The sequence below is a fragment of the Pseudophryne corroboree genome, chromosome 6, assembly GCF_028390025.1.
Source record: "Pseudophryne corroboree isolate aPseCor3 chromosome 6, aPseCor3.hap2, whole genome shotgun sequence".
In the NCBI taxonomy this organism is placed as follows: domain Eukaryota; kingdom Metazoa; phylum Chordata; class Amphibia; order Anura; family Myobatrachidae; genus Pseudophryne; species Pseudophryne corroboree.
Window position 1 is genome coordinate 501,381,154 of NC_086449.1, and position 25,056 is coordinate 501,406,209.

General features: G+C 41.2%; 1 protein-coding gene across 3 annotated transcripts in view; it reads right to left on the reverse strand.

Annotated features, from left to right (window-relative positions):
* Nucleotides 1–25,056, reverse strand: part of TAFA2 (TAFA chemokine like family member 2) — a 479,149-nt gene that overhangs the window by 210,203 nt on the left and 243,890 nt on the right. Inside the window, exon 1 of one of the 3 annotated variants that reach the window (XM_063927376.1) lies at nt 20,111–20,186. The exons of the other annotated variants lie outside the window; for them this stretch is intronic. The gene's annotated coding sequence lies outside the window, so the exon portion shown is untranslated. Of the gene's footprint in view, nt 1–20,110; nt 20,187–25,056 lie in introns of those variants that run through there. 3 annotated transcript variants of the gene reach the window in all.

A 25,056-nucleotide genomic window follows, 5' to 3' on the forward strand; every position in this document is an offset into this window, starting at 1 on the left:
GTATATACCACCTAACCGTGGTTTTTTTTTCTTTCTTTATACATACATACTAGTTACGAGTATACTATCTCTTTATCAACCAGTCTATATATTAGCAGCAGACACAGTACAGTGCGGTAGTTCACGGCTGTGGCTACCTCTGTGTCGGCACTCGGCAGCCCGTCCATAATTGTATATACCACCTAACCGTGGTTTTTTTTTTCTTTCTTTATACATACATACTAGTTACGAGTATACTATCTCTTTATCAACCAGTCTATATATTAGCAGCAGACACAGTACAGTGCGGTAGTTCACGGCTGTGGCTACCTCTGTGTCGGCACTCGGCAGCCCGTCCATAATTGTATACTAGTATCCAATCCATCCATCTCCATTGTTTACCTGAGGTGCCTTTTAGTTGTGCCTATTAAAATATGGAGAACAAAAATGTTGAGGTTCCAAAATTAGGGAAAGATCAAGATCCACTTCCACCTCGTGCTGAAGCTGCTGCCACTAGTCATGGCCGAGACGATGAAATGCCAGCAACGTCGTCTGCCAAGGCCGATGCCCAATGTCATAGTACAGAGCATGTCAAATCCAAAACACCAAATATCAGTAAAAAAAGGACTCCAAAACCTAAAATAAAATTGTCGGAGGAGAAGCGTAAACTTGCCAATATGCCATTTACCACACGGAGTGGCAAGGAACGGCTGAGGCCCTGGCCTATGTTCATGGCTAGTGGTTCAGCTTCACATGAGGATGGAAGCACTCAGCCTCTCGCTAGAAAAATGAAAAGACTCAAGCTGGCAAAAGCAGCACAGCAAAGAACTGTGCATTCTTCGAAATCCCAAATCCACAAGGAGAGTCCAATTGTGTCGGTTGCGATGCCTGACCTTCCCAACACTGGACGTGAAGAGCATGCGCCTTCCACCATTTGCACGCCCCCTGCAAGTGCTGGAAGGAGCACCCGCAGTCCAGTTCCTGATAGTCAGATTGAAGATGTCAGTGTTGAAGTACACCAGGATGAGGAGGATATGGGTGTTGCTGGCGCTGGGGAGGAAATTGACCAGGAGGATTCTGATGGTGAGGTGGTTTGTTTAAGTCAGGCACCCGGGGAGACACCTGTTGTCCGTGGGAGGAATATGGCCGTTGACATGCCAGGTGAAAATACCAAAAAAATCAGCTCTTCGGTGTGGAGGTATTTCACCAGAAATGCGGACAACAGGTGTCAAGCCGTGTGTTCCCTTTGTCAAGCTGTAATAAGTAGGGGTAAGGACGTTAACCACCTCGGAACATCCTCCCTTATACGTCACCTGCAGCGCATTCATAATAAGTCAGTGACAAGTTCAAAAACTTTGGGTGACAGCGGAAGCAGTCCACTGACCAGTAAATCCCTTCCTCTTGTAACCAAGCTCACGCAAACCACCCCACCAACTCCCTCAGTGTCAATTTCCTCCTTCCCCAGGAATGCCAATAGTCCTGCAGGCCATGTCACTGGCAATTCTGACGAGTCCTCTCCTGCCTGGGATTCCTCCGATGCATCCTTGCGTGTAACGACTACTGCTGCTGGCGCTGCTGTTGTTGCCGCTGGGAGTCGATGGTCATCCCAGAGGGGAAGTCGTAAGCCCACTTGTACTACTTCCAGTAAGCAATTGACTGTTCAACAGTCCTTTGCGAGGAAGATGAAATATCACAGCAGTCATCCTACTGCAAAGCGGATAACTGAGGCCTTGACAACTATGTTGGTGTTAGACGTGCGTCCGGTATCCGCCGTTAGTTCACAGGGAACTAGACAATTTATTGAGGCAGTGTGCCCCCGTTACCAAATACCATCTAGGTTCCACTTCTCTAGGCAGGCGATACCGAGAATGTACACGGACGTCAGAAAAAGACTCACCAGTGTCCTAAAAAATGCAGTTGTACCCAATGTCCACTTAACCACGGACATGTGGACAAGTGGAGCAGGGCAGGGTCAGGACTATATGACTGTGACAGCCCACTGGGTAGATGTATGGACTCCCGCCGCAAGAACAGCAGCGGCGGCACCAGTAGCAGCATCTCGCAAACGCCAACTCTTTCCTAGGCAGGCTACGCTTTGTATCACCGCTTTCCAGAATACGCACACAGCTGAAAACCTCTTACGGCAACTGAGGAAGATCATCGCGGAATGGCTTACCCCAATTGGACTCTCCTGTGGATTTGTGGCATCGGACAACGCCAGCAATATTGTGTGTGCATTAAATATGGGCAAATTCCAGCACGTCCCATGTTTTGCACATACCTTGAATTTGGTGGTGCAGAATTTTTTAAAAAACGACAGGGGCGTGCAAGAGATGCTGTCGGTGGCCAGAAAAATTGCGGGACACTTTCGGCGTACAGGCACCACGTACAGAAGACTGGAGCACCACCAAAAACTACTGAACCTGCCCTGCCATCATCTGAAGCAAGAAGTGGTAACGAGGTGGAATTCAACCCTCTATATGCTTCAGAGGTTGGAGGAGCAGCAAAAGGCCATTCAAGCCTATACAATTGAGCACGATATAGGAGGTGGAATGCACCTGTCTCAAGTGCAGTGGAGAATGATTTCAATGTTGTGCAAGGTTCTGATGCCCTTTGAACTTGCCACACGTGAAGTCAGTTCAGACACTGCCAGCCTGAGTCAGGTCATTCCCCTCATCAGGCTTTTGCAGAAGAAGCTGGAGGCATTGAAGAAGGAGCTAAAAGGGAGCGATTCCGCTAGGCATGTGGGACTTGTGGATGCAGCCCTTAATTCGCTTAACAAGGATTCACGGGTGGTCAATCTGTTGAAATCAGAGCACTACATTTTGGCCACCGTGCTCGATCCTAGATTTAAAGCCTACCTTGGATCTCTCTTTCCGGCAGACACAAGTCTGCTGGGGTTGAAAGACCTGCTGGTGACAAAATTGTCAAGTCAAGCGGAACGCGACCTGTCAACATCTCCTCCTTCACATTCTCCCGCAACTGGGGGTGCGAGGAAAAGGCTCAGAATTCCGAGCCCACCCGCTGGCGGTGATGCAGGGCAGTCTGGAGCGACTGCTGATGCTGACATCTGGTCCGGACTGAAGGACCTGACAACGATTACGGACATGTCGTCTACTGTCACTGCATATGATTCTCTCAACATTGATAGAATGGTGGAGGATTATATGAGTGACCGCATCCAAGTAGGCACGTCACACAGTCCGTACTTATACTGGCAGGAAAAAGAGGCAATTTGGAGGCCCTTGCACAAACTGGCTTTATTCTACCTAAGTTGCCCTCCCACAAGTGTGTACTCCGAAAGAGTGTTTAGTGCCGCCGCTCACCTTGTCAGCAATCGGCGTACGAGGTTACATCCAGAAAATGTGGAGAAGATGATGTTCATTAAAATGAATTATAATCAATTCCTCCGCGGAGACATTGACCAGCAGCAATTGCCTCCACAAAGTACACAGGGAGCTGAGATGGTGGATTCCAGTGGGGACGAATTGATAATCTGTGAGGAGGGGGATGTACACGGTGATATATCGGAGGGTGAAGATGAGGTGGACATCTTGCCTCTGTAGAGCCAGTTTGTGCAAGGAGAGATTAATTGCTTCTTTTTTGGGGGGGTCCAAACCAACCCGTCATATCAGTCACAGTCGTGTGGCAGACCCTGTCACTGAAATGATGGGTTGGTTAAAGTGTGCATGTCCTGTTTTGTTTATACAACATAAGGGTGGGTGGGAGGGCCCAAGGACAATTCCATCTTGCACCTCTTTTTTCTTTTCTTTTTCTTTGCATCATGTGCTGATTGGGGAGGGTTTTTTGGAAGGGACATCCTGCGTGACACTGCAGTGCCACTCCTAGATGGGCCCGGTGTTTGTGTCGGCCACTAGGGTCGCTAATCTTACTCACACAGTCAGCTACCTCATTGCGCCTCTTTTTTTCTTTGCGTCATGTGCTGTTTGGGGAGGGTTTTTTGGAAGGGACATCCTGCGTGACACTGCAGTGCCACTCCTAGATGGGCCCGGTGTTTGTGTCGGCCACTAGGGTCGCTAATCTTACTCACACAGCTACCTCATTGCGCCTCTTTTTTTCTTTGCGTCATGTGCTGTTTGGGGAGGGTTTTTTGGAAGGGACATCCTGCGTGACACTGCAGTGCCACTCCTAGATGGGCCCGGTGTTTGTGTCGGCCACTAGGGTCGCTAATCTTACTCACACAGCTACCTCATTGCGCCTCTTTTTTTCTTCTTTGCGTCATGTGCTGTTTGGGGAGTGTTTTTTGGAAGGGCCATCCTGCGTGACACTGCAGTGCCACTCCTAGATGGGCCAGGTGTTTGTGTCGGCCACTAGGGTCGCTTAGCTTACTCACACAGCTACCTCATTGCACCTCTTTTTTTCTTCTTTGCGTCATGTGCTGTTTGGGGAGTGTTTTTTGGAAGGGCCATCCTGCGTGACACTGCAGTGCCACTCCTAGATGGGCCAGGTGTTTGTGTCGGCCACTAGGGTCGCTTAGCTTAGTCATCCAGCGACCTCGGTGCAAATTTTAGGACTAAAAATAATATTGTGAGGTGTGAGGTATTCAGAATAGACTGAAAATGAGTGGAAATTATGGTTTTTGAGGTTAATAATACTTTGGGATCAAAATGACCCCCAAATTCTATGATTTAAGCTGTTTTTTAGTGTTTTTTGAAAAAAACACCCGAATCCAAAACACACCCGAATCCGACAAAAAAAATTCAGTGAGGTTTTGCCAAAACGCGTTCGAACCCAAAACACGGCCGCGGAACCGAACCCAAAACCAAAACACAAAACCCGAAAAATTTCAGGCGCTCATCTCTACTTTTTAGTCAATCACAAGGCAGACAACTACCAAGGATTAGTCCAGAACATGCTAAAATGTTTTGACAAAGTAGGTGCCAACGTGAGCATTAAAGTACATTTTTTGTACAGCCATTTAGATCACTTCCCGTCCAATTTAGAAGATTTAAGCAAAGAATAGGGTGAACGGTTCCAACAGGATATTCAGGTAATGGAAGAAAGATATCAAGGAAGGTGGGATCGTCACATGATGGACGATTACTGTTGGAGTCTGCAGAGGGACTGCCCACAAAAAGAGTGCAAAATAGATTTTTAACTGTTTTTACCACTGATTCATTTAATTTTTCATAAATATTAAAGACATATGCATGCATATCTCAAAAACTATAGCCAATTGAAAAATAAGCATATTCATGATCAGGAGCACAAAATTAATAGAAATCGACTTTTAAATCCCTGGCAACAGACTGACTGTTACTCAGTGTAATGGGTGCAATGTGCATGTTGCCCACTTGCCAGAGCCTACTGCACCGTGGATAAGTGAGGGTCCACCTGGAGTCTGCACATGGGCAACCTTCTCTGTTAAAACTCCCCTGTGTACAGTTGTATATTGTGTGTAGTATTGTTTGAGGTAAATTATATGCTTTCATAAGGGATAGCATTGTAGTTATGAAATGGCTAATATTGTTGTAGTTGGAATAAAATATAGTGGAAATTTGTAATACATGAAAAATTAAATAAAATACTGCAAGCAAACTAGGCTGTCGGATTTACATTTTGATGGTTAGTCCAGTGGTGGAACTAGGGAACTGTGGGCCCAGGTGTAGCAATATGCTTTGGGTCCCCTTTTCCCCAGCACCAATTAGTAACGGCACCCCCACACACACACACACACACACACACACACACCAATCCCAGTGGATAGCATGACCATCATATAATACAGACAGTATCAATGATCGCAATGTACAACATACAGCATTAGTGACCTCCATATACTACAGACAGCGTTAATGACCCCAATATACTACAGACAGTGTTAGCTACTGCCATTTGCTACAGACAGCATTAGTGGCCACCATATAATAAAGACTGCAATAGTTACTGTGCCAAAAATGTTATATACAGTCCAGAGAATGTCTGCACACACATATAGCAAAAGCAATTTGCTGGGGTGTCACTCAATCCTCAGAAGTGGTAGAAAATATTCCCCACTTAAGAACACAAATTCCAAGTTTAGGAGTGCACTCACCAGTCCGTTTGTAAAATCAACAAATCTTTATTGTAGCATGAATGTAAAAATCATACCGACGTTTCGGTTCCCCCTGGGACCTTTGTCAATGTTCAAGTATAATGCCCATATAACAACTATATATAGCACCCCTTCCATAACAAGCTCAGTGTACATTGGAAAACATGGCATTTCAAAAGATAAATCATTCTCATATAACAGTCTCACATAATAGAGAACTGCTAATATGCTCCCAGGTTTTACCAACATTACATACTTTTAACCAGCATCAGCTGCATTAAATACATCACTCGCACGTCCTGTCACTGGACCGAATGCCGGAAAAAGCGTAAGTGAACGAACAACCGGTGAAATGCACCCATGCCGCTCACCACGCCGCATCCGTCTTCCAAATGCCGGTGGAAATGAGTACAGCGCGGTGACCGGTGGACAGCGTCCATGTAGGAAATATGTCCTCACATGGCTCGTCGTCTAACACATCAGTAAATTAGTTGCCAAGCTACAGTAGATATAAACAATCAACCCAGATAAAAGCATTTCTGTTGCCCATCATCTAGATGTATAAATATGGACACAATATACCAGGGATGTGCGGTGAGATAAATAGTTCAGGAGGCACTGGCTAGTACCAGAGCCAGATTTACATGCAATATATAAGCCAAAGCGTACATCTGGGCATTATACACAGGAGCAGCAGTATAAACTCCTGGAAATTTGGTGAGTTTTGATCAGAGATGTGAGGAAAAGTTAGCCAGGTGAGGCTCCTACCTACCATAGACTTTTTACTCCAGCGTTTTGGCTATAAAAATTATTAGAATAATGCAAAGAAGATATTTCAAACATATTCTTTGTATTTTTCATATACTTTATACAGTCAAAACTCTGGCACAAACGTTATTATGACAGGAAAGGCTCTGCCTCACCTGCCTCACCCCACCGCACGTCACTGCAATATACCAATAACAGGTGAACAAACAGAGCATTGGTCAAATAGAGAACTGCACCTACATACATATATATGTGCATAGACGCCAACACATATACCTATAAGCCTGGGAGCATGCCAGCTGCAAATACTAAACAGAGCATGATATAAAAGGGTACATTCTTGGATCTACACACTCATGATACATAATTTTACTAACAACAACTATGGACCATATACAGCATCAGGCCACCGATAGCTTTACACATAGTGTGGATTGAAAAAAAAAAAATAATAATAAAACAATAAAAATAAAAAATACCAAAAATCACTCATGTTATACACATCCTGCATAAATTGTGGTCAGGATACCTCATAGAAAAATATGCCAATGTATTGAATCATTAAGGCCCCTAGGCCACACAGTCCAGTTTATGTATCCAGTAGGCTTCTCTGCGTAGAATTTTTTTCGCATGATCAAGCCCCTCTGCAATGGTGGTATTCTGTCAATCAGCATATATCGTAGAGAAGATAATTGATGTTGGTGTTGTACAAAGTGTCGTTCCACAGGTTTATCCGAGCCACCTGATTTAAGTGCCAATCTAATAGTAGAACGATGATTGGATATCCGTTCACGAAAGGGTCTTATTGTCTTGCCCACATATACCAATGAGCAGGTGCATACTAGGATATACACAACAAAATCTGATGTGCACATCAACCGATGTTGATTTGTTATTCTCTTCCATTATGGGGGTGTGGAAACGTGCTGCCTGTAATCATACTTCTGCAGGTCATACAATTTGGACACCTAAAGCATCCCACCTTAGCAGAGGGTAGCCAACCCTCCTTGTCATTGCTTATTGATATATCTGGATGCATGAGTATGTTACGTAAATTAGGACCCCTCCTATAAGCAATAAGGGTTTTCTTAGGGAGCAAATTTTTCAATGAACTGTCCGTTGCCACAATCCCCCAATTTCTCTTGATGGCAGCCCTAGTCGCAGAGCTGCCCATATCAAATATTGTGAGAAAAACAAATGATTCCTTATCAGTCTTAACTTGCTCATCGCATCCATATTTGAACCGATGTTCTGCCTTAAGTAAACATTTTTCAATTACATCAGTATGATATCCTCTTTCATCATCTAAATTATTCCTCATAACCCTGATAAATTGTGAGATAGGTAAACTCTCTTTGAGGGGTTTAGGACGGTAACTGTTGTAATGCAAGAGTGTATTGCGATCAGTGGCCTTCCTGTATAATCTATGTCCATATCTCCCATTGGTGGCGAACACAGTCAAATCTCAAAAATTGATTTGTTTATAATCACACACCATAGTGAAATGGATAGGAGTCTCCAATTGATAGAGGAATGTCACCATATTCTCAAGGGAGGCCCTATCACCAGACCACAACAAGAATACGTCATCAATGTAGCATTTATAGTAGCCGATACTACCCCCAAACTCCGGGAACATATACCGCTGCTCATATTCATCCATGTACAGATTTGCATATGCCGGAGCTATGTTACTTCCCATAGCAGTTCCGGAAGTCTGGAGGTAGTATTAACCACCAAAGTTAAAATAATTGCAGGAAAGGGTCATCTCTAACAGATCCAGCAGAAATTTTATAGGTGGCATTCAGTGGTGATTACCAAGGAGAGCTCTTCTAATAGCTGCAATGCCTGTTCCATGGAGTATAACTGTGTAGAGCGAAGAGACATCCATGGTTACAAGCAAGTGTGTATCTACATCTATAGTAAGAGACTTAAGTTCTTTAATAAAGTCACCAGTATCTTTGATATAACTCTATATATTCTTAAAACAAGGCTGTAAGTATGTAACAAGATAACGTGCTACTGTTTGAAATAGAGACCCCCTGGCCGATATGATAGGTTGGCCAGGGGGGCTTTTAACACACTTGTGCACCTTGGGTAGTGTATACAATATGGGACATATTGGAAAATCGGTATGCATGAATGTAGACACTGTTTCAGAGATCAAGCCCACATTATAATTTGCATCCACTGCAATGTCCAATCTCTTTTTAAATATAGGAGTAGGGTCAATATCAAGAGTCCTATAAGTATTAACATCAGATAATTGCCGTAATATCTCATCATTATATGCTGCAGTATCCTGTATCACCACCGCGCCACCTTTATCCGCTGGTCGTATAGTAATTAATAAATTTTCTTTAAGCTGTTTAAGGGCAGTCTTTTCAGATGTATTAAGATTTGGTCTAATACTATCACTCTTTAGCATGGAATCTTAAGTGCTTTTCTTTTTAAATTTTATATCAACGGAATCAGTAGTGTCTCGTGTACTGTCACCAGATTTTCCTTTGAACCTCATTTTACATGAGAGATTGTAGTTATCTATCTTCCACCTCATAGGGTCAAATTTAACAGTAGGTATAAATTACAGTCCACATGACAATACCCTCTCCTGATCCAAACCTAAGGCTACCGATTAAATATTTATGATTTTATTCGAGGATTCTTTGTGTGTGTGTGTGTGTGTGTGTGTGTGTGTGTGTGTGTGTGTGTGTGTGTTTTTGTGTGTTTTTTTAATTTATCTGTGGTTTTGGAAAACCCTCTAATATTCTCAGAAGAATATATAATTTCCACAAACCTTATACGTGAGATTCATGTTCAAGCCAACGTATACCCCTGATGAAGTAATTGAGACGAAACGCGTAGGATTCACCAATCTATATTCATTGTGTCTACATATATATATATATATGTGTGTATATATATATATATATATGTGTCAATAGAACATATATAGGGGGCGCTCCATAGTGCATAAAAACCTTTTTATTTTTAAAAGTATACACAGAGTGTTAAAACCAACTGTTTTATATTCGTACCAGAAGGCAACCAGTGTGGGCTGGTTACCACGTGATTCCAATCAATGATCAATAGGTAGCAGGAACAAGTGTCAGACGGTCGTACCGGAAACCTCCACCCGCCGGCGGCTGATCTCCCCAGACTCTCGGGCAGGAATCACACACGTCCCCGACTCCTCGCTCAGCAATACCAACGATCCTCTACGTCACCAGACTCCGCCCCAACGCGTTTCGTCATAGACTTCGTCAGAGGGCTGGAGTCTGTGACGTTCAGACCCATTATAAAGCGTTCAGTGTCTGATTTACATAAATGTGTAAGCAACTACACCTGAGCTGCAGGCTGTCGTTTCATTCTAGTGTAGGCATATACGGTTTAAATATTCCAAGGTGCTATAAGGATGCCTGATGTTGATTAACTATAATTAACTATCTTAATGGCATTGATTACAACTCACCATTAAGGGTGTATATACTGCAGAAGCAGTATTACCTCCGTTTTTTCATAGTTTAACCAATTTAGCCAATTTACAAACCACAGTGTGCAGCTCGGTTTACAATATATCCGATAAGGTGGAAACATTATCCAGAGGCTCTAGTAATACAATATGGAGATGATACATACAACCAGAGTTTCATACTTAACATCCAATTATTGAATATATGTAAAAATGTATATATATAAAAATATGTAAAAATATATGTAAAAATATATATAAGAGTATATGACCATAAGAACCAACAAGAAGAAAGGAAAGAGATATATTGAGAACAGGACTGGAACATTAAGTAAAACAGTGCATAGGGGAAATTGGCTAGAGTCTCGTTTCAAAAATTCATTTAAGAAATGGAGTGATCTCAAACCCTTCATTTAACCCCTCTGGCTTAAGCGTTTTGAGAGTGAGTATCCAGAACGTTTCTCTTCGTTCCAGTTCTAGGTCCCTATCTCCACCATTCTTATTCACACTTATGTGTTCAATGCCTTTAAAACGGAGCTTCATAGGATCACTAGAATGGTGTTCCTTGAAGTGCCGCGGAACACTATGATTGGTGACTTGATTTTTTATGTTTCTAGTATGTTCAAGTATGCGTATTTTTAACATTCTTTTTGTTTTACCTATATATCTGTATCCGCAAGGACATATAATCATGTATACTACATGAGTAGAGTTACAATTAATGAAGCTGTTAATTTGGTATGTTCTAGTTTTATTTTTATCATGAAAAACAGTTTTCTCCTTATCAAGGAGTTTGCACACCTTACAGCTGCCACATGCATGGCTGCATTTGAGGTCGTCCAAAAAATGTTTTTCCTTTTTCTCTCTAAGGGGTTCTAGCCTACTTTGTGATACCATTGTTTTAACATTTTTTGCTTTCCTATAGAAAACCCCTGGATAGTTAAGAAGATGTTCCCCTAATACAGGGTCTAGTTGTAAGATGTGCCAGTTCTTTTTGAGTATCATTTTTATATCTCCTGCTTCATTATTAAAGTCTGTAACAAATGGACATATGTTTTTATTTTTATTTTTCTCCAACTCCATACTTTCTGCTTTATCCTTATATACAAGTAGATCTTGCCTATCCTTATCCCTTGCTCGTTTTTTTGAATGTTCAATTAAACCTGATGGGTAACCTCGATCTAGAAACCTCTCTGTATATATTGAGGCTTGTTCATCAAATTTATCCAAGTTGGCACAATTACGTCTTAGTCTGGTAAACTGAGAAAAAGGAATGTTTCTTTTCCAGCTTGGTAAATGACAAAAAAAGGGTCTATCCTTTGCTCCATCCTGTCATGTCAACAAAACTAATCTACAGATAGATCTCAGTTTATATGTAAGAAATTTAACCCTCAAACGGCATTTTTTGCGAAAGAATGATGCCCCCATCAGAAACTGGCAGAATGAGAATAGGGAAACAAACACCTCTGGTCTTAAGTGTAAATCCACTTACTTTCCGTTAGAATCCGTTAGAATCGAAGGGACCACACATAGAAATGTTTGCTCAGACATGCAGGAAAGACATTGAAAAACTTCAGAGAAATAGGAATAGTCAGTCTTCCAATTTAAAAAAATCAGAGTTTCAAGCACTTAAAAGTCTATCTGAGAACTCTGACATTGTTATTAAAAGTGCGGATAAAGGGGGGGGCATAGTGATATTTGATTGGACTCACTATATAGAGGAAGCATATAAATTGCTCAATGATAATGCATCCTACCGTAAATTAAGTGAGGATCCTACAGCGGGTTTCATTGATGAACTAAAAACTATACTTGATAGGTGTATTGGGAACAAATGTATATCTCAAGAGGAATATAAGTATCTACACAATATACAGCCTAAGATTGCCACGTTCTACCATGTACCTAAGATGCACAAAAATCCAATTAGGCCGCCAGGCCGGCCAATAGTAGCTGGCATAGGCTCCTTTACTTCCAATGTGTCTGAATTTGTGGACACTTACATAAAGAAATATGCTACCCAGCTTCCATCCTATATTCGTGACTCTACCCATGTTTTGCAGATCTTAGAAAATGTGAAATGGGAAAGTAGCTATATGTGGTGCACTGTAGATGTGCAGGCCTTGTATACGGCCATTCCTCACACGAAAGGTATCAATAGTGTGAGGAATGTATTATCACACGATCCTGAACTAAATAATCCTTTAGTGAATTTTATTTGTGACTGCCTTCACTATGTATTGGTGCATAATTATTTCACGTTCCTTGATGACTGGTATATCCAGTCATGCGGGACAGCGATGGGCACGATTTGTGCACCAAGTCTAGCGAATATATATATGGGTGAGTGGGAAAATTCATCATTAGGGCAATATGCGGATCACATCGTCTTATTTAAAAGATTCATAGACGATATTCTGATAGTATGGAAGGGGGGTGAGGAGCTGTTGCAAACATTTGTTAACACCATCAATATCAATGAATATAATTTAAAGTTCACACATAAGGTGGACAAATATAAGATCGAATTTTTGGATCTAATTCTTGATAGTACTGAATCTGTAACCACTGGAAGAATTAACACATGTACATTTTTTTAAAAAGTGGATTGCAACAGCTACCTGGACTTTTCCAGCTGTCATTTACCAAGCTGGAAAAGAAACATTCCTTTTTCTCAGTTTACCAGACTAAGACGTAATTGTGCCAACTTGGATAAATTTGATGAACAAGCCTCAATATATACAGAGAGGTTTCTAGATCGAGGTTACCCATCAGGTTTAATTGAACATTCAAAAAAATGAGCAAGGGATAAGGATAGGCAAGATCTACTTGTATATAAGGATAAAGCAGGAAGTATGGAGTTGGAGAAAAATAAAAATAAAAACATATGTCCATTTGTTACAGACTTTAATAATGAAGCAGGAGATATAAAAATGATACTCAAAAAGAACTGGCACATCTTACAACTAGACCCTGTATTAGGGGGAACATCTTCCTAACTATCCAGGGGTTTTCTATAGGATAGCAAAAAATGTTAAAACAATGGTATCACGAAGTAGGCTAGAACCCCTTAGAGAGAAAAAGGAAAAACATTTTTTGGACGACCTCAAAGGCAGCCATGCATGTGGCAGCTGTAAGGTGTGCAAACTCCTTGATAAGGAGAAAACTGTTTTTCATGATAAAAATAAAACTAGAACATACCAAATTAACAGCTTCATTAATTGTAACTCTACTCATGTAGTATACATGATTATATGTCCTTGCGGATACAGATATATAGGTAAAACAAAAAGAATGTTAAAAATACGCATACTTGAACATACTAGAAACATAAAAAATCAAGTCACCAATCATAGTGTTCCGCGGCACTTCAAGGAACACCATTCTAGTGATCCTATGAAGCTCCGTTTTAAAGGCATTGAACACATAAGTGTGAATAAGAATGGTGGAGATAGGGACCTAGAACTGGAACGAAGAGAAACGTTCTGGATACTCACTCTCAAAACGCTTAAGCCAGAGGGGTTAAATGAAGGGTTTGAGATCACTCCATTTCTTAAATGAATTTTTGAAACGAGACTCTAGCCAATTTCCCCTATGCACTGTTTTACTTAATGTTCCAGTCCTGTTCTCAATATATCTCTTTCCTTTCTTCTTGTTGGTTCTTATGGTCATATACTCTTATATATATTTTTACATATATTTTTACATATTTTTATATATATACATTTTTACATATATTCAATAATTGGATGTTAAGTATGAAACTCTGGTTGTATGTATCATCTCCATATTGTATTACTAGAGCCTCTGGATAATGTTTCCACCTTATCGGATATATTGTAAACCGAGCTGCACACTGTGGTTTGTAAATTGGCTAAATTGGTTAAACTATGAAAAAACGGAGGTAATACTGCTTCTGCAGTATATACACCCTTAATGGTGAGTTGTAATCAATGCCATTAAGATAGTTAATTATAGTTAATCAACATCAGGCATCCTTATAGCACCTTGGAATATTTAAACCGTATATGCCTACACTAGAATGAAACGACAGCCTGCAGCTCAGGTGTAGTTGCTTACACATTTATGTAAATTAGACACTGAACGCTTTATAATGGATCTGAACGTCACAGACTCCAGCCCTCTGACGAAGTCTATGACGAAACGCGTTGGGGCGGAGTCTGGTGACGTAGAGGATCGTTGGTATTGCTGAGCGAGGAGTCGGGGACGTGTGTGATTCCTGCCCGAGAGTCTGGGGAGATCAGCCGCCGGCGGGTGGAGGTTTCCGGTACGACCGTCTGACACTTGTTCCTGCTACCTATTGATCATTGATTGGAATCACGTGGTAACCAGCCCACACTGGTTGCCTTCTGGTACGAATATAAAACAGTTGGTTTTAACGCTCTGTGTATACTTTTAAAAATAAAAAGGTTTTTATGCACTATGGAGCGCCCCCTATATATGTTCTATTGACAGATATCTTTTCTCCGGAGGAGTTCGGATTGCTGGAAGGGGAGCTGTGGTCCTAATAATATAACGAGGATCTAGTGCACACTTGTAGCATCAATAAGAAGCTGATGTGATTCTACTATATGGACACACGCTAAGTGTATTTATATATACACATTATTTATATATGCCAAATACTCTGATTGATATTAATCAGCGCTATATCATATTTGTCTATATATATATGTGTGTGTATATATATATATATATATATATATACATGGGAATTCCACCCTGAGCTCACACCTTTGTTAAGGTGAGGGTGTGATGTATGTCATCTCATTACTGGCGAGGTCTACTGTGTTTCTTTGTGCTTGCTTACGATGAGTATACGTTGAGCCTTGTATCTTCATTTATACAGGGAGGTCTACTGTGTTTCTTTGTGCTTGCTTACGATGAGTATACGTTGAGCCTTGTATCTTCATTTATACATATGGAGTAAATATTGCACTTTGACTAAACTACAGTGTGCTGGTCCTATCTATACTAGTGACTCTGTTGCGGGATGGACATGTGATGCTATATGTGTGTGTGTGTGTGTGTATATATATATATATATATGTATGTGTATATATATATATATATATATATACATGGGAATTCCACCCTGAGCTCATACCTTTGTTAAGGTGAGGGTGTGATGTATGTCATCTCCTCATTACTGGCATGAATATTAATATTTTTTGTATCTCTCTCTTTCTCTCTCTCTCTCTCTCTCTCTCTCTCTATATATATATATATATATATATATGTGTGTACTGTATGTATATATATATATATATATATATATATATATATACATACTATATATATATATATATATATATATACGAAAGCCCTCACTCACTAACTAGCTGACTCATCACGAATTCTCTTACTTCCCGATATGTTAGGAAGCTGAAACTTAACATAGGTATTCTGCAGGTGGGAAATAGGAAAACTACGTAATTAGAATTTTAATAAACCTCCTATAAGGGGATGAAAAGGGGGTTGACATAATGACATCATTACCGATGCATGGATTGCATTGCGGAAACGATAATGCACAAACGTCCAATCAAATAAAAATTTGGATTGCACCTCCAGTGTGTAGAATTTCATTAACTACAAAAATAGTCCTGTCACTTTTTATCTGCTACGGTTGCTCTTAGGGTGAACCATGGATTAATATTTACTTGCATTAAAATGTCTCAAATGTACATCTCTATAGATTTACCACATTTTTAATACTCATTTATAATTACAACCGTGAAAATCAGATGTTGACTTCAATAACACATGGTGCTCCGTAGTTTCCCTGTCGGTTATTCGCAATGGTGCCATTTGTCTAGTCTCGATATACCTACACCACAGCATCACGCGAACAGTTCACAGACTGCTCTGTTTCAGAAATACTGCTACCCTTGGCTGAAATCCAATAATTTATTATTATTTATTTATTTATTAGCAGTTTCTTATATAGCGCAGCATATTCCGTTGCGCTTTACAATTAGAACAACAGTTATAGAACAAACAGGGCAAAGACAGACATAGCGGTAGGAAGGCCCTGCTCGCAAGCTTACAATCTAGAGGGAAATAGGTATTGATACACAAGGATAGATGCAACCTGTTACATAATGTTTCCCCAGATTGCTAGCTTCTTAGTGGGTTGTATGATATGATCACCCAGCAATGTTGGAAGACAAAATGTGAGGTTATGGGGACTGTACAGAGGGGATGTAACTGGATAGGGAAGCATTGAAAGTTGTGTGTGGGTCAGGAATTTGGTAGGCTTGTCTGAAGAGATGAGTTTTCAGGGAACGTTTAAAGGTTTGGAGACTAGTGGAGAGTCTTATTGTGCGTGGGAGGGCATTCCACAGAGTGGGTGAAGCCCGGGTAAAGTTCTGTAATTTTGAGTGGGAACAGGTAATACATCTGGATGAGAGACGCAGATCTTGTGCAGAGCGGAGGGGTCTGGTAGGGAGATATTTTGAGATGAGTGAGGAGATGTATGATGGTGCAGTTTGGGTAATAGCCTTGTATGTAAGTAAAAGTATTTTATATTTGACACGGTAGAATATCGGTAACCAATGGAGGGACTGACAGAGCGGATCAGCAGACGAAGAACGTCTGGCGAAGAAGATTAGCCTCGCAGCTGCATTTAAAATGGATTGAAGTGGTGAGAGCCTATGTTTGGGAAGACCAGTAAGGAGACTATTACAATAATCAATGCGGGAGATGATGAGTGCATGGATCAGAGTTTTTGCAGTGTCTTGTGTAAGATAAGGGCGTATTTTGGATATGTTTTTAAGGTGCATGTAACATGATTTAGAGACAGATTGAATGTGTGGAACAAACAACAGTTCAGAGTCAAGGATGACACCTAGGCAGCGAGCTTGTGGGGTAGGGTGGATAGCTGCATTGTCAACAGTTATGGCAATATCAGGTTGGTAACTACCCTTAGCTGGTGGGAAAATAATTAATTCTGCTTTGGAAATGTTGAGTTTGAGATGGCGAGATGACATCCAAGATGAAATGGCAGATAGGCATCCAGTGACACGAGCCAATACAGATGGTGATAAATCTGGGGAGGATAGGTAGATTTGAGTATCATCAGCGTACAAATGATACTGAAATCCGAAGGAGCTGATTAGTTTACCAAGAGAGGAGGTATAGATTGAGAAAAGCAGAGGACCTAAGACTGAGCCTTGCGGCACTCCAACTGATAGAGGTAGAGAAGAGGAGGTAGAATCAGAGAAGCGAACACTGAAAGATCGATTAGATAGGTAGGATGAGAACCAAGTAAGGGCTGTGTCCTGAAGACCTAGGGACTCTAGTGTTTGTATGAGAAGAGAGTGGTCAACAGTGTCAAAAGCAGCAGAGAGATCTAGAAGAATAAATAGTGTGTAATGGCCTTTTGATCTAGCAGTGACCAGATCATTCACTACTTTGGTCAGTGCCATCTCCGTGGAGTGTTGGGCACGAAAGCCTGACTGAAGTGGGTCTAGTAAGTTGTGGGAGTTAAGAAAGTGTGTAAGGCGAGTGTAGGCAAGTCTCTCAAGTAGCTTGGAGGGACTGGGTAGCTGAGAAATTGGACAGTAGTTAGAGAGTGTGTTTGGGTCAGAGTTGTGTTTTTTCAGAATGGGATTAATCACTGCATGTTTAAACAGAGATGGAAAGATGCCAGTAGAGAGAGAGAGATTACAGATTTTAGTTAAGGTTGGGATAAGCACAGGAGACAAACTTTTGCTGACCTGTGAGGGTATAGGATCAAGAGGAGAGGTAGTGGAGTAGGAGGATTAAAAGAGTGTTGATACTTCATCTTCACTTGTGGGATCAAATGAAGAGAAAGTGCCAGAGGGTTCAGATAGGGATTTGAGCAGGTCACTGGCTGAGTTAGAGCATACCATTTCATCTCGGATTTTATCAATCTTATCCTTGAAGTAGGAAGCAAGTTCTTGTGCACTGATAGTAGCTAGTGGGGGAGGTGAGGGAGGGTAAAGTAGTGATTTAAATGTATTAAAAAGTCGTTTGGGGTTGGTGGCATGATAAGAGATGAGAGATTGGAAATATGTTTGTTTGGCAGTGTCCAGGGCCTGACGATAGGAGTGGTAGGTAGTCTTATATGTGAGAAAGTCACTTGGATTCTGAGATTTCCGCCACTGACGTTCTACCTTACGTGACAGTTTTTGTAGGTGTCTTGTTGATTTAGAGTGCCATGGTTGGCATCTAAGCCTACGTGTAGTGTGATGGTTAGCTGGAGCAACTTCATCAAGGGCACTCTCTAGGGTCTGGTGCAGGTAGGATACAGCAGTGTCAGGTGTGGTGAATGTAGAGATTGGTGAGAGACGTTGTTGCAGAGAAGTGGAAAGTTGTTGAAAATTTATATTGTTAGTATTTCTGCGTGTTAGAGGAGGCTTGCTTGGTTTTAGTGTCCTAGAATTTAAAGTAATAGAAGAGATTGTGAAGGTGATCAGGTTGTGATCAGAGAGAGGGAAAGGAGTGTTAATGAATTGGGAAACTGAGCAGAGCCTGGTGAACACAAGATCAAGGCAGTGGCCCTCCTGGTGAGTAGAGGAGTCGGACCATTGGGTTAGGCCAAGAGAGGAGGTTAGAGAGAGGAGTTTGGATGCATGAACAGATTGTGAACTGTCAAGAGCTATATTGAAATCGCCCATAATGATGGTGGAGATGTCAGAGGATAAGAAGTGTGGGAGCCAGGCAGAAAAATCTTCTAGAAATTGTTGTTTAGGTTGCCCAGGAGGGCGATAGAAAGCTGCAACACGCAGAGAGAAGGGGGTGAAAATCCTGATAGAGTGAACTTCAAATGATGTGAATGCGAGTGATGGAACCTGAGGTAGAACAGTGTATGTGAAAAACTGTGACAGTAAGATTCCAACCCCACCACCTTTACTATTATTAGGCCTAGATGTGTGTGTGAAGTGGAAACCACCGTGTGACAGTGCTGCAGGGGAGGCCGTGTCTGATTGTGTGAGCCATGTTTCTGTTATAGCCAGCAGATTAAAGTTGTGAGATATGAAGAGGTCATGGATGGATGTTAATTTGTTGCAAACAGAACGTGCATTCAATAAGGCACATTTTAGTGACTTGGAGGGGGATGGGAGACACGTGATATTTATGAGGTTAGATGGATTTCTATGTTGTTTTGAGACAGCCGAGTGTGAGAGGGAAAGGTGGTTGGGGCCTGGATTTGGTGATATGTCACCAGCTAATAAAAGCAGAAGAGTGAGATAAATATTGGTGGATGTTTGCGAGTGTTTATTCTGGTGGCCAATTGTGGTTGTCAAAGTACTTGCAGAGAAGTAAGTATAAAGCTCATGAGTGGTTAGAAGAGGGGAGTGGAGAATAGAAGCTGTAATGTGCACAGAGGGGTGAGTTTCAGGGTGAGTGTAAAATGTGTGAAATTTGGTGAGAATTCCATGAATAGAAATTAGAAACAGTAGTTTGATGAACATGCTGTGGTTGTTTGTGTTTTCTTGGGTTAAAGTGGAGTAGGAGTAAGTTGTAAAAGTAAGTTACCTTTCCTTGATGTTTTTCAATGTTTTTTCAACTGTTTTTTTTAACTGTTCGGATAACACACTTCTTAAATCCACACTTATTAAAATCTACGCAATCTACCCCCAGCAAGCTGACCACTTAACTAAACCTAAAGAAATACTGTCTCTGATTAAGAATAGGCCTACCTCTGAACATTTGGTCACCTGATTGAAATGCTAATTGATCAAAGAGCAAATTGCACAGGGTGGGTAATCAGACTAAAACTACTCTAGCTATCCACAATAAATGCAATCATATACATAGGAAATGGCAAGAAAAACATCACATACATTTAAACATATGATGTGGATTGCTAGCAGCCTGTGTGTCAATCTGAGCCTGGTAGTGTGAGAGCAATGATTTCACATACCTGAGAGATGAGAAGAAAAAAAAGATGATTAGTCCAGTCCCAAGAAGAAGAACTGTTTTTTTTAACTGTTCGGATAACACACTTCTTAAATCCACACTTATTAAAATCTACGCAAGCTACCCCCAGCAAGCTGACCCCTTCCTTTTTTGCAACTCAGATAAATCGCCCCTCCTACCTAGGACAGCAACGAGTGATGTGTGTGCAGACGGCTTATCGCACACCTAATATACCACCAAGCCAGTGCACGACACATGACTTACTTAATGGGCTTCATACTGTAAACATCAAATGTGGGAGGTGGTTACAATAATGTGACTCAACTGTATACAATTATATATACAATTATATATATATATATATATACATATATATATATATATATATATATATACAGTATAAACTCCAATGATCCGGCACTCCTGTGGTAGCGATCAATTACTTACCAGGATGCTCCAGGGGAAAAAAGCTTTATCCCATCTTTATCCCATATATATGTATATTAAGGTGAAACTGACTCATCAGTGTCTACCCTGACCAGTACTGCCAACCAATGTCAGGTCCCACCTCCTCTGTGCTGTTCTGAACCACATTCCCTCAGACACCCCCCACCCCGCTCCCCATCACTCTTGGAGCATGGGCAGTGTGAAAACATGCAAACAGGTACACGTTCAACTCATCAACAGACCCTTTAATAGCATAGTATTTCAAATAATCATTCTTATTGTTTCACTGCTGAAGGTTACAATGTACAATTTTTCAGAATTTAATACAAATATGTCTTTTAAACTGTCATTTTTGAATGAATTTGTCTTTGAAAATGTAGATTTTTTACAGTGGGTTATATGAAAAAAATATATTAAAAAAATAACAATGTAGAACAAATGCAGTTTGTAGATAACATCAAATGTGTTTTTAAACTACTTTTATGTTTGAGTTATAAGCGATTCCAAAGATAGTGTGAAGACACATTGCATGCATTTGGCCCTGTGACTACGGCTTTCAAATCTTCAGACAATCAATTTGCATGCTTAACAAAAACTCCATACAGATTGGTGTTCAAACAATACTGTAAAAGTACAATGAGTTTTGGTCCTTCTAGGGAAAATCTATAGAAAAGCCAGAAAAGAAAAGGCATAAAACAAACTAAATATTTTAATCATGTATGTACTATGATTGCTTGTAGTGTTTTTCTATTTCCAAATGACCATTTTTGCCCCTATAAAGCGGAAAAAAAATGCAGTTTCCAGAGATATTCTCATCTTCTGTATAGTACAGTAGTTAAGACACATTATAATCACTGACATGGAAGGAGGTGTTTAAATGCATTTGTTTTCAAGGGCATTGTTGAAAACACCATGCTATATTACAATCCTTCATTATATAATCATGCAACTATGGTGAAAATAATTTGCACAATAAATAAAATCCATTTTAAAACATCCACATCAATTGAGGTGAAATGCATTTTCCTCTATCATTTACATATTTCACATTATTGTATTTTCAGCTCACTGCTTTTCTAATGTTACATTCATAATGTAGCTCAAGACAGGTTTCCTTAAGTTTGAAAAATAGGCAATAATTATTGTCAGAATGGTTTCTATGCATGCAACGCTGAAAATAATATTAAAAGTTCCCTATGTCAATGGCTATAATGGCAGATTCACATTTAGTTAAGTGTTATGAAACTTAGGGACCAGAATGGCCAAAATAATGTTCTTTAAATACTTTCTGTATAAGTAGATAAAAAAATGTGCTTTATTCTTTTACTTTCTATGACATAGAAATTTTATTTTGTACAGCTTGTACACAAATCACTTGATCAATGAATTAATCGTTGTCATTCAACTTGTGTAATTTATTATATTTAATTATTTTTTTATTTATATTCTTGGCATTAAGGAAAGCATACAGATGATTTTCTATACTGAATCAGTAACATTTTGCAGTTGTATAATTTCTTAACATATGACGGGGCTGCCTAGAGTTTAGGTAACCTGAGACTTCTCTTATACATGTCCGTTGGAGAAACACAGTGGGTCTCATGGAGAGTTGAGCATATGCTTAGTATAAAATGTGTACATTTGTACTGCATATGCCCACAAAAAATAAATGTGCCTATATCCAAATGCAGCTGTCAGGATCCATCCAGTTTGGATCCATCGGATTTTGTCTTGTGGACACAAGTACTGATACTGCTGGGCAATAGATAAGACTGAAGTAAGAGTCTGCTTGCAGAGGTAGACTGTGTTATTGGTTCAACGAGATGGCACTTGGGCCTGGGCTCTAACTGGTGGTGCTTTAAGACCGTCCTGGAACAAGTGATGTCTTTGAACCAGTATGGAACCGGTGAAGTCTCAGGCCCAGACTGAAACTGGCGATGCCTCTGAACTGGACTGGAACTGGTGATGTCTCTGGATTGGAACCGGTGATGTCTCTGGACCAGACTGGACTTGGCGATGTCTTTGGACCGGACAGGAATCATCTATATCTCTGAACCGGACTGAAACTGGCAATGTCTCTGGACCGGCCTGGAACCGGTGATTTCTCTGGACTGGACTGGAACCGGCGATGTCTCTAAATGGGACTGGAACCAGCTAAGGCTCAGGGGAACAGTAACTAGTAGCTGGATTCACTTGGTACATGACTGTCAGCTGGCTGGGACCCGTAGTTCACCGGATAGAACTGAATGAGTAGCAGGATCCGCACAATACTGCTGGCAGTTGACTGGAACCAGTAGCTTTCCAGGAATATAGAACTAGAAGCAAGAGACACAAAATAGTGCTGGCTTGAACGTTTCACTGGGAGCTGACTGACACCTGTAGTTCTCTGGATATAACTGATCTTGGAAAGCAATGAAGTTATCTATGGACACCGGGAGATAGAGCCTGTGGTAAAGGATGCTGGTACTGTGGCAAGTAGCTTGAAATCATGTGCACAAAATTATGTGCTACAGTACTTGTACGCAATTCAGGGTTTAATAGTATACCAGGATTCAGTATCCCTGTAGCTGATGAGTAGTGCACTTAACCAGCAACTGGTTAGTAGGTCTGTGATTAGCACAGTGCAACTTGGAAAACAGCAGACTGGAGGCTCATGTGAGATCTCAGAGATAACTGATTAGCCTAGGTGGAATCACAGCAAGCAAGGGATGCTGAAGATACTGCAGACTGAAAGCTTACATGCACTTGAGAGTTCTGAAATCAGATTAAGAGATCTGTACAAGCTGTGACCCTGTAAACAGGTATGCTGAACTTGAAGACTTAAGCAAGCTGAAAGAGCTCTGGAATCTGTGGTAGGAATGTTTCACAGCAGGAAACCCAACAATGCAGAAACTGAGGTCAACAAAGAACTATAATCTATAATACTCTGAAGCCAGGATAATCATCAAGGCTTCCTGCAAAAAGTAGCCTTGGAGTCAGAATGTGACTAAATGCTTTGTCCCTGAGCTACTGGTCAGAGGATACATACTTACAAATGAGTTGCAGGTCTCTGATTGGTTGCCATTGTCAGCTGAAACATAGAACACTCTGACCGGAGGAAGACAATCAGCTGACATACTCCAACATGGATATCTTCACATCTGTTCACAAACAAAGACTAGCAGGAAACCTGACCTGCCAGAAAGGTTGCAAGGTCAGTGCTTGAAATGACTATTGCAAGTCAGATTCCAGACAGCAGTTTACGCTTAGAAAGGCAGAATGGGCAGGGAACTTCAGTATGGCGTGATTGCTTAATTTTGAACTGAGGCAGACCTGTCAGTGATGCAGTCTTTCAATAGAATGGTGGAAGAACACACTGATGATGATGTTGATGATGGTCTATAGGGACTAATTAGCTGCTTCTGATGATTATGTATTAACCCAGAGCCGTAACTAGCTGTGTGCCAGAGGGGCATTACACACAGCGCAACTGCACTGTGGGCGCACCCTCTGGCAGCACCACATCGCACGGTCGCTGCCCGCCGCCCACTCTCATTGCCTCCTGCCTCTCGCCGGCTGCCGCTGCAGTGCTGTCCTGCACGCAGGGGGGGTTTCTGAGTATTCAGAACCCCCCCCCTGAGGAAAATGGAAAATGGAGACACCTCTGCCTCTGTCTCCTTGATTTTCGCAACGATGATCGGCGCTGCCAGCAGCTCCTATAGATAGAGAGCGCATTGCTGTTTAGTGCCTGCCGCCACTGCCGGTCCATTCGGTTTCCCTGACGCCGGGTACCCGAAGCTGCCAGCCGTAGCAAGATAGGTCCATTGACTGTAATGTTCATAGACTAACAACATTTTAACAGCTTGCACAACCTGCTTTGTCCACCGAAACCAGAGTTCCCACATAGCTACAGACAGATGCCAAACAGCCAGGCCAGTAATCCATGCTTCAGATATTACAGACCGAAAGTCCAAACTCCATCTGTTTCAATACTTCCAACCAACATATATTCAACTAATGTTATGTACACCAGTGCCTGCAGGAATGTACTGGTGTTTGAACTGTTATGCACACCAGTGCCTGCAGGAATGTACTGGTGTCTGAACGGATAGGGATGCAAAACAAATGAACTCACAGACAGACTAGGGAATATGACATTACGTACACAGAAGGTGATAGGGTAACAAAATAAACACAAAGTGAACAGAGAAGCCCAGAGGCTAAGAAACTGGGTGTCTCCCTAGTATTAGTAATGCTCAGATGGAAAAATCAAGATGTTGTGTTTTAATACGTAGAGAACCCGAAATGCTGTTGCTAAGGGCAACAGCAAAACCCTAAAGGGTTACCAACGGGTGTGGCAGTAAACTCCTTGGTCAGAGATGGAATGATAGACACAAGGAGAGTCTCCACAATCCTAATCCTCACTTGCAGTGCACAGGTTCAT